A 14,013-nucleotide genomic window follows, 5' to 3' on the forward strand; every position below is an offset into this window, starting at 1 on the left:
TGTCTTCCCGTCTCCTCTGAAATGGCTCCTTTATTTAGCAGCAGCTGAAAAAAATAAATATAAAATAATAATAATAATAATAACGACCATAGAGCAGAACATAGGGCAAATAGTTAGAAACTGAGTTGCAAGGATAGAAGGATATCAAGACATTCCCAAGACATTTCTATTTCCTTTAATAAAGGGGCTGAAGCTATCTAATTGAGCAGAATGGGCAAGAACAGCAAGGGAGAAAGCAAACAGAGCACACCCTGAAGCAGAACAAAGAACACCGGCTCTGGGGCAGTGTGGGCCCTTCCAGCATGACGCCTGACGGGTGGACAAAGCAGCAGCCTCCTGCTATGTGATCCCACTGTGCCCTGGCAAAGAGGGATCAGTTTGCGTTTCCTAAAAATAAATTGAGTACAGCAGTGAAGTGGCATCTGACTACAACTTAACATATGTATTCTCTGAATACATATCTGAAACCATCCGGGTCGAGGGAGGTGACCAGACATCCACATGTATGTACACGTGTGTTGTACTGATATACCAGCAGTTACAGGTGTCTATATATTGATTATTTAAAAAGTTACAGAATTGCCCAATAACTGCACCAAAAGCAACACCCATTTGCTTTCAGCTCCTCTCCCCTCCAAAGAACATAAAAATCTCTCGCCTCTTGGATCTGATCTAGCCTGCTGTGTGCACAAAGAAGGTGCTAAAGTAACTGTTTCTTTTATGGGAAGGCGGGTTCCCAGTTGTAAAAGAGGAACATGTATTTCAGACACGCAGAACAGCCTGGATTTGCTTTGGTTCCAATACTCCTGCTCTCTCATTCTTTGAACAGTCATTTCTTTTGATCCGTCTGTTACCTCCTTGTTGCATCTCAGCTTTTGATATCAGAGGACACCTTTAGTGGAAAAAAAAAAAAAGTGAATTTTGAAGTGGACTCTGAATGCTTTGCATTTCTTCATCCTAACATTAATAGGAGGACATTCACGTCCTCAGTCTATGCTAAGACAATGTGTGTTCTCTGTGTATGAGAACTCCCCTGCAAGCATTCTTCTACCCCCTTCCAGTAGTGGGCCTTGAGCAGGTGAGCAAAGCCTTCAGTTTCTCAGTAGACTTGGGATCAGTCTACACTGAGTCCTGACCAGTGTGTTCCCTGGGTGTGGAAAGGATTGTTATTGCTTGTTGGGATATAACCCAAGCATTACGCATAAAGCATTAAAAAATGCATGATAAAACTCTCACTTGATCACAGGCATGTATCTGATTTTAGAAGCCAGTAGAGCATGTAGTATAAATAAATAACCTTATTTCTTAACATATTCCTGTACTTCAAAGCATAGAATAGTGGTGTAGCGTTTTTGTTTCCAGAAATGAGATTTGCTGATAATGCAAAATCTAGTTCTCACCCGTATAAATTACTACTTCACTTCAGAAATTACTGTGACTCTTAAGGTTCATGTGTCTTGAGAATTTGGCTTAGAACAAAGAGCTGTTAAACAGCTGTAAACCTTAATGCAGCCACAGTAGTCCTCAAGTCAGCAGACTGGAGAAGAATTGGAGCACATTTCAGGAGGAACCAGAGGGTTTGTCACTAACTAAAACCCAAGAATATCTTAAAACATCACATGGCAGTTGTAAAGCGGGTGCGACTCCCGCTAGCTGCCTTGCCAGCCTCAGGAAAGAATGTGTGTTGTGTTTGGTTTTGTTTTTTAAATGCCACTGGGTTTAGCTGCTGAATGCCCTTCTAATCTGTGAGCAAGGGCTCCACTTTGGGGCTCTTCCAAAGCTGACATGTAGCAAGCTACTGAAGTGAACAGTAAAACTTTTCCATGGGATCAAACTTTTTTTTTTCCTCTTTCAAGACATTCAGGAAAACAACCCCAAACTGTTATCCAGGGATTAAAACGTGGAATCTAGATTTATTTTTTTTTATTTTTTTAGCATCCCAGGCCTACAGCCCAGACAGGAGCAGTGGCGGATGCAGAATTGCCATCACTTTTCCTAGGTCAGTGCCTCAGGGCTCAGACCACCTGCACAGCACCTGCAGGCAAATTATCAGAGGTAATTAGCCTGAAGATCTCCACCTGCTGTCAGCTTCCCCTTCTCATTCATATCAGACCCTGAGCTCTGACAGAGATTCTGTGACGAGCATTTTACTTGGAAACAAGGGCCTTATGTTTCCTCTGCTAGAGGTACTGGGGGATTTAGCTATGCTTCAGCTGTTGTTGTTGTTTGTGATGTAGACAGAAGCATTAGGAATGTCACCAGCAACAGAGAATGCTCTATTTCAGGTAACACAAAAGTGCTGATGTTCTGAATATTCCCTTGATTTCCACTGAGCTACCTTTGCTGTGTTCTGCAGCATGGACCCTAATTTTGGTCTGTTTCCATCTGTGATGCCATTCACAGGACATGAATGCACTAAAACGGAGGCAGAAAGAGTGAAGTACTATGTTGTATAGGTCAGCCTTGGGGACTGGTGGCAAACTATAGCTCAGGCCTCTTGTCCTGCTGTGGTATGCGCTGCAAAGTGTGTGTGAGTGTGAGGAGGAAAGGGGCAGTTGTGAAGACTGCTCCCATGGGGCAGGTCTAGGGACAAGCCTGTGGGCAGGGGCAGTAGTGTGTCTGTGCACTGAATGTTGTGAGATGCTGAGCTCAGCGCTGGGAGAGGCAGAAGCATGAGTCTTCCTGTGTCCTGCTTGTTCAGCTCTTCCTTCTGTACAACAGATTTAATCCATCTCACTCTGTCTGTTGTAGGGGTAAAAAAAACTGGCTCTGAGGGTTGCATGTAGTGAGCAATGCCTGGCAGGGCTGGTTATCTCCTGTAGAATACAGTCTCTCTCATGTTGGAGGTTGAAATCCCACATCTCTTCCTGTGATGTGTTTTCTTCTATTTGACCTGTCTAAGGGGACTGACATGTGCACTGCTCGATGGGACCTGGACTGGGGAGCTTCCCCATGACCACCTGAGCCAACCAAGGGGATGTGGCCCTCTCTTTTGGCTCAGGGGATGCTTGTCCTGGATCAGCTCACATGGTGGGGATGCCCCTTGTCATGAGGCCTACTGTGGGCTGGGCCAAGGATGTTGTGTCCTGGGCCTTATTATTCTGGAGGTGGCGATGGCAGCAGGCCTACAGTCCCTGTGATGCAGATTGGTAGCTGCTGGGGAAGAAATGCTCCCCTGAGCTGCGAGGGAGGAGGCTGCACCAAGATGGTGGCTCCCCATGCAGTGTGTGTGCAGGGCCTTGCTCAGTGTGTCAGGGGACTTTGTGCCGGAGGGTCAGGAACTGCTCTGGTATATCATCTAGAAGTGGTTTGTACATCAGTGTTTGGGAACATTGGATTTCCCAATTCATCTGGCTTTTAGTCCTTTATCTAGCAACCACACCTTTTTAAGGGAGGGCATGCCAAGATAGATTCCTGTAATTATGTAGAGCTCCAGTGTTTTTCTGCAGTGGCTTACCATATGACGGCTCTTCTTTTCTGTAAGAAAAAAAATGTTCAGAAACAAGCCCAAGCCACGGATTTCAGATCAGGATCCAGACTTTTTTAAAATACCCTGAAGTTGGGAAGCGCTTGCCCTAGAACAACAGTTGGACTGTGTTCAGCTTTCTAAAATAACTCTGCCCAAAATCCAGACTCTGAACCCCACCCTCCAGGCTCATGCCTCTTTCTTTAAAAAGGGGGAAATAAAAGTTGATTTTCTTTTTTTTTTCTCTGTCTAAAATTTTTACTTCACATTCCATATTTTAGTTTTGCTTTCTTAATAATTCCTGGCTGCTCTAAAACTGATCTTTTTGACTTCTCTTGCCCTCTCAACCAGCAGCTTTCCAAGTGTTGTCCTTCAGGGGTTAAGTGAAGGAGGCCTGAGAGAAACTGCCACTAATTAACTTTGACAGCTGAAATCCTTGAAATTGCTATTGAACTTGGAACCTTGTGTGCTATTGTTCTTTGCTCCTCTGCTGGAGTTTTGCGTGATGGTGGTTTGGATGGAAACATTTTTGGGCAGGTCCTTGGAAAAACAATGGGAAAAAGCCCTTTTAAACAACCCTGCAAAAGCCAGCAATGGCAATACTGACCAGAATTTACAGATATAATTTCATGCATCTGGAATCGAAGGGGAGCTTTCCCCCAGGTTGATGGCAAGCTTCCACCTGTCCATCAGGGCTCAGGGAAGGAGGGAACCAAGCTCCTTTCTAGGCATAAGGACAAACTGATGGTGCAGCACATCTATCTGGGTGACAAATGTGGGTTGAAAATACCATATGGGTGAAATGAGTTGTTTTCAGCCTAGCAGTCAGTTGCGAATTGTAATCTTGAAAGTGTAACCTATGACAAGGTTTCATCTTGAGATACTCTTTGACTATTTTTCCTAATGAGCACAGCAGATCCGCCGAACTGAGCATTGAAATCTTCTTCTGGCTGTCAGTACCTGCCCTGAGCATGACACAGAAGGAGAATTAAAAAAAAAAAAAAAAAAGAATATGATAAAATTTGGTTCTCGTGCACTTGTGAGCAATACTGGTTTTGGTCCTATACTTTTATTCCCTAACTGCATTAATAGGGACAGACTTATAAAATTATTTTGCCATACTATTTCAGCTTTGCTAACGCATAAAGCTTGGGATCCCTCGATAGACACTCTTATTCTTTGTGGAATATTTTTAAGCAAAGAGGACTTCTGGATTTGGCCCAATATTTTTCATCTGGGGAATTATGGTTTTCTGGTCTTTCTAAATAAGAATACTATATCCATGTGTGTGTACTTGTGTCACCCAGTCCTTTTTTTAATTAAGATGATCACTGGATTCATATGAACCAAAGCAGAAATGTGGGACAGCATCCACAAGTTCTCCTCTGGCTTACCTAGGGTATGTTCCCTTACCACTTTCTTACCCATCAGAGAAGTACTTCAGGAGCCAAGCAGGATGTATTTAAGTGTATTTTGTGATGCAGTGCTGTTGTTTGGGCAATCTCACCATGCTCCTGCTGGGACCCATGAAGGCTGTCGTGCTCTGGAGAAATTAAACCCAGAACTGCCCGCCTACAGCACAGTGCTATATCCTCTTCCCTACAAAGCAGCATCCCACTCCCCAGCACAAATCTATGTCCAGACAAGAGATAGACAGAAATGACTTTGCTTCCTTGGTGTTAGTTCCTGTATTAATCCCTGCAACAAGCGGCACAGATTCAGAGAGTTTTGGAGTCTCAGCTGGCTCTGGATGAGCTGTGTAATAATAAAAATAACACAGGAATATGAATCCTGTAAATCACTGCCCATATCTGAAAGTAAAATTTATCTCTTTAAAAAAAAAAGCATTTAAGATTCATTTAGCTCTGTTTTTATGGCCAGCTTTTATGCTATAATGGTATGGCCCACTCTTCAGCTCCCAGAGGTTACACTAAAACTGTTTCATTTTTGATTTACAATTGTCTTGGTGAGACAGTCCCTGTGCTATTTCTATTCAGATGAGAAGCTCATGGAAGTTGTTATCAGAACATATTGCACTCAATTTTTTCTGACTTTGGAGGAAGATAAAGCAGATCTTTGGAAGCCTCTTGAATTAGACTGATATACTTTGACTTTTTAAAATATATTTAAAAAAAAAAAAAACTTCTGATTTGCATCTGTGGTCATTCCTGCAAACCTATCAGGCCCTTGAATTTAATTCAGCATGTCTGAAATCTTGCTTGCTTTGCGATTAAAACTCTTGGGGACAGAGCACAAATTCATGCTCTGTTTCTTTATAGCAAAGTAATTACAGTGGAGGCTTTGAAAGTTTATTTGCAATGCAGTTTCTCAATTTTTTTTTTTTAGTGGGGGATATGCCCACTTTTTTGAATATATACCTACTTTCCATCTTTTTAGAAAGCTTATGGGGTTTATTCATACTTTTAATGTCTGGCAAGGAATGCTTGTCAAACTATCACTTCTGCTCTTAGAGACTCATAGATAATTCATTGTCTTGCCATTTGTTAACATATTCTGAGCTTGAAATCCCTGTCATGTACTTGATGCGAATGTATCTGTAACTGGAAAACTTAATTTTCCATGAAAATCTTAGCAAAGGCACTTCTGAGAGTACAAGCAGGACAGTGCACAGCACTGATTGTAATTTTGTTTGTATGTAAGAACAGTGGACTGGACAAGGGAGCAAACAGAAAAGGCAACAAGGGCCCTGAGCTGCAGCCAGACATGGTCAGAGACTGACCTTGAGAAAAGAACACAGAAGGGGAGAAAGAATAATGGTGAGTAGGTGTCTGCAATAGGACCAGGTGACGTCCCACCATTTGATTCCCACTCTGTTCAGAGAAGCTAAATTTGGTTAATAAAGAGCATTTGAATTCATAACAAGGTTTTAATTAGGAACATGAAGAAGAAATTAACTTTTTAATAAATGAAAACAACTTGTGAGATCCTGCATACTACTGAGCTGCTGGAAGATACCATGGCAAGGACCAACTACAGCACTCGAGCAGTACAGAACAATAGTGCAATTTCTATAGCACAGGATGACTTCATCCCTGTTCTCTTGGACCTCTTTTGTAAGAGCAGAATGGCCTAGGGGAGGCTGAGAAATACAGCCACTTCCCTCCTCATGCAGATCCTGCTTGGTGCATCAGAAAGCACAAAACAGGGCCAAGAAGACAGCTGCCTGGAGTCACCAGCGTGCTGCTGAGCCTGCTGAGGTTTTACAAACCCCCTTGTGTGAGGGGTGGTTGTCTAGGGTCACCCCAGGCACGCGTCCTACCACCAAACTGGTCGGGTTATAAATCCTCCACAAACTGGACAGCGAGCTGTCCAAACCCATGGAAAAGGAACATCAGCCTTCGGTCTATGGTTGTTGATAATGTCTAGAAATGTTCATTTTAGCAAATGAGGTAAGTGTAAAGTTACTACAAGGTGGAAAGCTTCCAAGCCGGATCCTGCCATGTGCCCCTGCTGCTCTTCGGCCTGAGACCAGGCCCTAGTGGCAAGCTCTACCCTGCAGCAAATATTTACTGTGACGTTGTAGTCCCTCAGGGGGGAAAAAAGGGTTTATGATGGAAATGATGATGGAGTATTAAGTGCAGTGGCGCTCGTGAGCGGCACAGCTATAACAACAACCTCAAACCAGTAAATAGGAAAAAGGCCTTCTCTGTCCAGATGGTGAGGCAGGCAACATAGCCCTACCGTATGCAACACCAGAGACTTTCCAAATCCTACTCCAAATCTTTTAATCCCTTCAGTCCTTAACAGTTCAAAATTACATCATCATTTCCTCCATTTCAGACAGAGCTTTACCCCTTCTGCTTCATAGCTGCAGTCTAATAGGGCTCATACTTCTTAATCTTAAATGGAAAAATGTATGTCAAGTCAAAACAAAGCACAGTTTCTAGATCTCCACAGGGGGTGTGGGGGGTGTCTCATAAATCTGTATATGATTAAAGGCAGCTGCAGATTGACATGGACATTCTGAGCCTGTCAGTCCTTTGTGTGATGTATAGCAATTGCAGCAAGCCAGCAGTGGCAAGCTGAAGACAATGAATTTCCTGCACTTCCTAGTCTTATTGCCAAGGACCAGGAAATAGATGCCTAATCAGCCTTGAATTTGTAAAGGCCCTAACCTAAACCCCAACACAAGCACTGCTAGTTCTTGGCCTGGTCATTTATTCTAAGATCTTTCAATCTCTTGTTTCACTAGCAGTGAATGTGGAGAAGTACACCAAATTCCTTTCTGGTAACCTGAGAATATCAGCTAATGGAAAAAACAAAAAGCGCTCTGCAACTATATTAAATTTTCAGTTTTTTTCACTCCTGCCCCCAACTGGCTGATATTAACATTTTACTAATGTCTTTGAGATTATGGCAAACAGCTTGTGGGGGGCGACACCCAAGCTCCCTGAACAGCTTGAACCACATCCTCAGTTGGCATAAAACATTGGAGCTCTCCTTTTTATACCAGCTGAGAAGCCAGGGTACTGCTGCTTTTATTTCCAACTTTGCAACACAGTTACTGTAATAAAAGTAAGATATTGAGAAGCTTTGCTCCAAGTGACATCATAAGTTAGTGGGGAGCAAGAAATGTGTTGGCAGAGCTGAATGGGGTGCTGTGCACAGAGGCCATTTGGCACTAGCAGCCAGACACCAGGATCCATGAAGATGCATCCAAGGACATGACCTTGCATTTTGTCTCCTGTTTTTACGAACATCAAACTGCTTTGTGCATTTAGAAATGAAGGAAGGGAAAATAATGATGAAAACATACATCTGTAGCATGTTTCACTATAAAAGTCGAGTGGTTTAAGAATTATCTCATTGTCTGTGAAGTCCTACCCATTGCCTACCTGTGCTGATATTTCTAGGCAAGCAGCTCCCTACTGATGTATGAGGCAAGTAACAGGTATGTAAGAAACACAGAAAGATGTAGCTGGTGGAAATTATCATGTTAATACGTCCAGGGTCAGCACCATTCCTGCATTCAGATCTTAATATTTTGGCTTAGACATAACTAGTTCAGATGTTTTCAGTCTCCCATGGACATTAGAGCAGCTGAAAATTAGGATAAAACAAAATGTCCCAAATAAGCAGTGAATGCCATGGCTGAACACTGGTTCAGGACATTAGCTTTCATCCCTGCTGAAGAAATCTTCCAGCTGGACAGATTCGACCAACTCATAGCAATTCAGAGCCCTCACCTCAGCTTAAAGAGAAAAGAACATCTGGCCTATGCTCATCTTCAGCTTTCCATGCTTTTAGGAAAATCAGAGAACCAGCTTATCCTCGTCTATACCCTCTGCAGGATAGTCCTATATCAAAGGCATCTAATAAAGGCCAAAGCCAATAATTCCTCTATCAGCATGGTATTAAGTTTGAAAGATGGATCAACAGATGTCAGTTTTCCTCCTAAATCTTGGGAAGGCAATGAAGCTTAGGTTGACATTACAATGCTTTTAAGTACATGGAAAAAGCCACAAAGCTAAGTTAGTTACTCAGGCTTTCTTGACAGCTCAGGAGGAAGTATATGCACACACAAATGGCATGTACGAGGCAAGTTTATTGAGCTGGAAGCTGCATGAACAGGTCAGTAGGAGAACCTGGGATGAGGTTGTAGCAGTAACTTCTTCCCAACTTTGGTAAATAGGCCCCAAAGGCTGGGTTTCAGAGAAGCACCTTCCTCTGCCGTTCTCAGTTTGGTGATTGTGGTCATACCTAAAATCATCTGGAAGAAGAAGGTGCCACCCAGTCTGAGGCATGAATTTAGGTGTCCAGCAAACTTTGCTGGTGGGCACTAGGGTTCCTTGGTGCTTGCAGGTTACAAAGTTGTCTGAATAGGAGTTTGAGGATCAAATTTGGGCCTAAATGCAACTCCCAAATCTCTCACAGGCTGTGCTAAGGATTCTTATTTTATCTGGGAATAATGGTATTTGGGGTCCAGGAGCTTAAAAGTTGAAAAGCTCCTACTGATACCAGTAAGAGCTAAAACAAAAGGCCCTATTAAAGTCAGAAGGACTATAATGTTCTCCAGAAGAACTTTTAGAAAAGCTGACTCCAGGTTTTAGCATTTGCTAACTGGAAGGCCTCATGGTTTGTGTTTGGGAGGCTGAAAATAACTGCATGGAATTTGGAAGCAATCTTTTCAGAAATGAATTCTTCAAAGACAAAACAGAAGTAAAGAACCTGAAGATCACTGTTGTCGTGTATAAAGTGGGTAATAACTGCTTTTTGGGCAATCTCCCTGCATTTTAACAAAGTTGCAATGCATATTCCAACCATCTATAGCATAAAAATTTTTGCCTGGCCTCAGACAGCAGGCTTGGCAGTAACTTGTTTCAGAACTTTGAAAGTGAGATTAATGAAGAAGAAGGTGTTGAGAAAGGGAGCCAGGGAAGTTGGAGATTGATGTTTTTTTAGCATGGACATCCTTGTAGTACTTACCAGGGTTTCCTGCTTTTAATTTATTCTTACATTATTCAGCTGGAAAGAAAAAAAATCTTAACTTTATGCACTTCATTGGAACACGCTGGTCTCCAAGAGAGATGTTAGCTATTTTCAAGTGAGAATGGTTACCACTTGGCATCTATTTTAAATTCGAAGCACATTGGGTTAATTCATCCTTGTTGTAGCCTTCTCAAATCATAGGGTTTCCAGTATGTATGTATACATTTGGTCCAGGGTGCTCTGCCTGTTTTGGCTCCAGTACTATATGAGATTATATTAGTTCCATATCCCCTGAAGGATAATATTCCTCCTTGGGCACTAAGCCCATTCTTGTCCCTGTGTACCCCTGAATTAGGCTATAAGGGATAGGTGTGAACACTGCCTAGGACCTTTACTGATCATGTCAATATCTTTTTAGGTAGCACTTTGAAATAACTTAGTGGTGGGCTTGGTGCATCCTACCCAGACGTGAAGGGTCTGAGTCCTTCTGCACAGCTAGCCTTAATTTTGAAAAAGAATTTAGCAAAAAGGATAGAATCCTGCCAACCCCTTCAAAACATTGCCTATAACAAAAGTGCCCATTCAGCTAGTGCAGTTATAGCACCTGGGCTGTTCTGCTGTCTGGGAAATGTCCTGCATGCCTAGACCTCCAGCCTGCCCAGCCTTCAGCTCCAGTTGGGAAATCTCCAAAGTAAACTGCTCCCTTCCCCTTCCCAGGTGCCCCACATTCCTTGCTCCTAAGCTGCACAGAGCTCAGACGGTGCCCTCTCCACAGCAGCAAACGGTGCTGCTTACGGACAGACGGACAGAGGTGAGGAACTCAGTGGGCACTTTGGTGAATGTGATGTGGATCCCTTGTAGCAGCTTCATACGTGTCTGAACATTGCCACGTAGCTCTTACTGCAGCACGACACTACAGAAAAATGAAATACAGTCCTGGCCAAGGAGGAGAAGGGGAGCATGATGTAGGGCCAGGGGTGCACAAGAAATCTGAAACCACAACGATCTCCCTCAGCCATGCAAGTCTGAAGGGCCTCTGTGCAGTGCACGGGTGGGAAAGAAGTAGTAACAGAAGAGATGAGCTGTCGTGTTTTGCTGCTGATGAGATGTCTTGACTGGGAACAGAAACTGAACCTGCTATGTTTGGGGCTCTTGCCTCAGATGTAGAAGTGTGTGAAGACTTGGGGCATAGTTTTCCTACAGTCTTGAGTAAATCACTCATTTCTTATTTGCAGAAAGAGATTGTAGGCGTGTGCTTTTCTGTCTTGCCCTGGTAGACTTGAAGGTGCTTTGTCAAGGCCGTAGTTTTGGAGGTGTTAAGCATGTTCAGCTGAGACCCTTAGGTGTTGCTGTAATGCAAGGCAGGAAGGGCAGCAAAATTTAATGGGAGTCTCCCTGAAGAGGGAGGGAGGGCCTTTATAGAGCTGAAAACTGATGTAGTCTGTATTGCCTGCAAAACTAGATTGAAGTTCAAGGTAAATATAACTTCTTCTCGTTGTCTTTACTAATGCCAAAAGCAAACAAACAGTAAGTTCTAAAAAATATTAAATATATATCTAAATGACTCAAGATTCATAAGAAAACCAGTCTCCCATCTGGGAGTAGCCCATGCAGTTTTCACTGTAACAGGCAGGCCATAACCCCTCCATAGGCAATACAATTACTCAAATAATAAAATTATGTTTAAGCCAGTGCTGATGATAATTTCAAGGGATAAGGATAATTATTCTGGCTCACAAATAAAAAACAAAAGTAGTTGAAAGTTAGGAGACAGAGCAAATGGACGATTCTGAATCCTCCCTCTATTGTTGAGCTGTATAAATCTATTGCTTTTCTAATAAATAATCCCAGCACAGAGCATTTTCTTGCCAATATTTTCAGCAGCGGAAGCCAAGCCAGAAGGTTCTGAAACCAGCATATTGGCATGGGTGGTTTTTTTCTCCTTCTCCTAATATACCATGGAATCTAGTTAAATATTTTTCCACTCCTTGCTTCTCTCTGCGTCTTCTGGAGAAAATGTGAGTCCTATTTCCTCATAAAAATATCTTAGCATTTGACAGGTTGGGTGTCTTTGATCCTGAAATGTTTTTGGATGATTTTTCTCCCCCACTTTGACTTTGTAATATAACGCTCCATAAAAAGTATATGCATATATGCAACTTTAAAAGGGGATCCTTATTTGAAATTAAACTTTTACACCAATTAACCTCCTCCCAGTGCGCTATAAAGTGCAGTAAAAACAGTGCTCTTACAGAGACCCTTGCAATTCTCAGATTGATGCCTCCCTGGCTGTGGAACCCAGAACATCTGCTTTAAATTAGCTCTGATGGAAGGTCTACTTGTAAATGCATGACTTAATCAGCCTTACTAAAGTAAATGGCACATACTGTAGCAGAGGGTGCTTCAGAGTCAGACTCAAACCTGTCTTTCTTTTGAAGCAGAGAAGGGGGGAAAAAAGGGGGGCACAGAGGGGGCAAACTTTAAACCAAAGGCGATTTCTTTTTTTTGTCTTTTATGAGCTGACATTAGCAGACGTGTGGCTGTACCATAGCCAGTCTAACTCCCAAGCAACATGTGCAGCTGCACAGGGAAAGCCTCCCTTGCTCCTCCCCATGCTCATACACCCATGCTTTCAGGCCCCATTTAGGTGAAGACTGAAGTTTGTTTGTAGAGGTGTGCTAGACAGTCTTCTGGTTTGCTTGTGCGCTCTCTCCAAGCCTTTCTGAGAGTGCCCAGCTTGTCCTGAGAAGAGCACGGCCACAGCTCAGCCAGGCGACTTTGCACAAAGATGAGTCTCTCTGCAGTGCCCAGGCTCTGCTCGCCTTCCTTGGGGAAAAAAAAAAAAGACCCACAGATTTCCTGTTGGTTTTTAATGGTGAGGATTTTGAAGGGTGAAGCATTACAGAAGGTCCTCATGAGGCTGAGTGACTTGGTAATAAAATGACAGATGAAATTCAGTGTATATAAACATAAAGCAATGCATGTGGGGGAACAACAATCCTAGTTTCACTATAAAATGATGGGCTCTGGGCTGCCTATTAACACTAAGGAGTGAATGTTGAATGAAAACATCAGCTCAGGGTTCACAAGCCATCAAAAAAGCAAATTAGGAATGATTAGGAAAGGAATAGAAAGCAAAACAAAAATCACTTCAGCACTCTGTGTGGCCATGGTTCACCCATACCTAAAAACAATGTGTGTTGCTCTCCCCTCATCTATAGAAAAGGATGTAGTAAACTGGAAAAGGTTCAAAAAATAATTATCTGATGGTTGAATAACTCCTATATAAGAAATGAACACCACAGATGGAAGGAGAAGTTGAGCCGGGAGCAACTGTTCGTGGTCTCTTTTGGCACAAGTACTAGTGGGAATGACACAGAGCTAGTAAGAGCCAGGCTAAAAACAAAAGTTACTGTTTCTCACACAGTAACTACCATACAGTGGTAACAGAACTGGAAATCCCTGCCAGAGGATGTTCTGGATGCAAGAAGTTTAGCATTTTCAATATAACTTAGAAGAAAGGAATAGAGCAGGGAACCTGAGGATGGAAAATAAAGAAAATGCTGCTAACTAGAAAAGATCTAGAGAGGAACAGAATAGCAAAGGAAAAGGGGAAGTTTGCAATGAGAGAAGAGAGTGGGAAGACAGAAGAACTGAGCTGGAAAAGGGCTGCTTGCCCAAGCAAGGTGCATAAGATGCACAGGGATGCCAACAAAAGGAGATAAGAAAAAGGAGAGAGGCACAAAGGTAAATCTGTCAGGACTGGAAAATACCAAAGAGATTGGAGAGAAGAAGAAAAAGTGAAATGGGAGAAATACTCAAGGAAGTAACTGCTGAGGAGATGGAGCTGCACACTGGAGACAGCAGAATGACACCATTTGGGGCAGCTCGTTACTTCATACTGGTTGTGTGAGGCATTACACATCTCCAGTAAAAATAAACTGCAGGAACAACATCATGGATGCAAAATGGGATCCACAAAACTCAGAAACTACCCAAACTAAGGCTGCCTGTGCAATCTTAAATTGGCCCTATTGTTCTTTACAGTACAGTCTAACTACACGAGTACAACCTTTTCACAAAGTCAACCTATACAC

At 42.7% G+C, this 14,013-nt stretch overlaps 1 long non-coding RNA gene across 1 annotated transcript in view; it reads left to right on the forward strand.

Moving 5' to 3' along the window:
- Positions 1-14,013, forward strand: part of LOC121071807 — a 51,827-nt gene that overhangs the window by 23,705 nt on the left and 14,109 nt on the right. The window contains exon 9 of the long non-coding RNA XR_005820783.1: positions 6,133-6,243. This is a non-coding gene — a long non-coding RNA (uncharacterized LOC121071807). The remainder of the gene's footprint in view (positions 1-6,132; positions 6,244-14,013) is intronic.

Source organism: Cygnus olor, chromosome 5 (genome assembly GCF_009769625.2).
Source record: "Cygnus olor isolate bCygOlo1 chromosome 5, bCygOlo1.pri.v2, whole genome shotgun sequence".
Classification (NCBI taxonomy): domain Eukaryota; kingdom Metazoa; phylum Chordata; class Aves; order Anseriformes; family Anatidae; genus Cygnus; species Cygnus olor.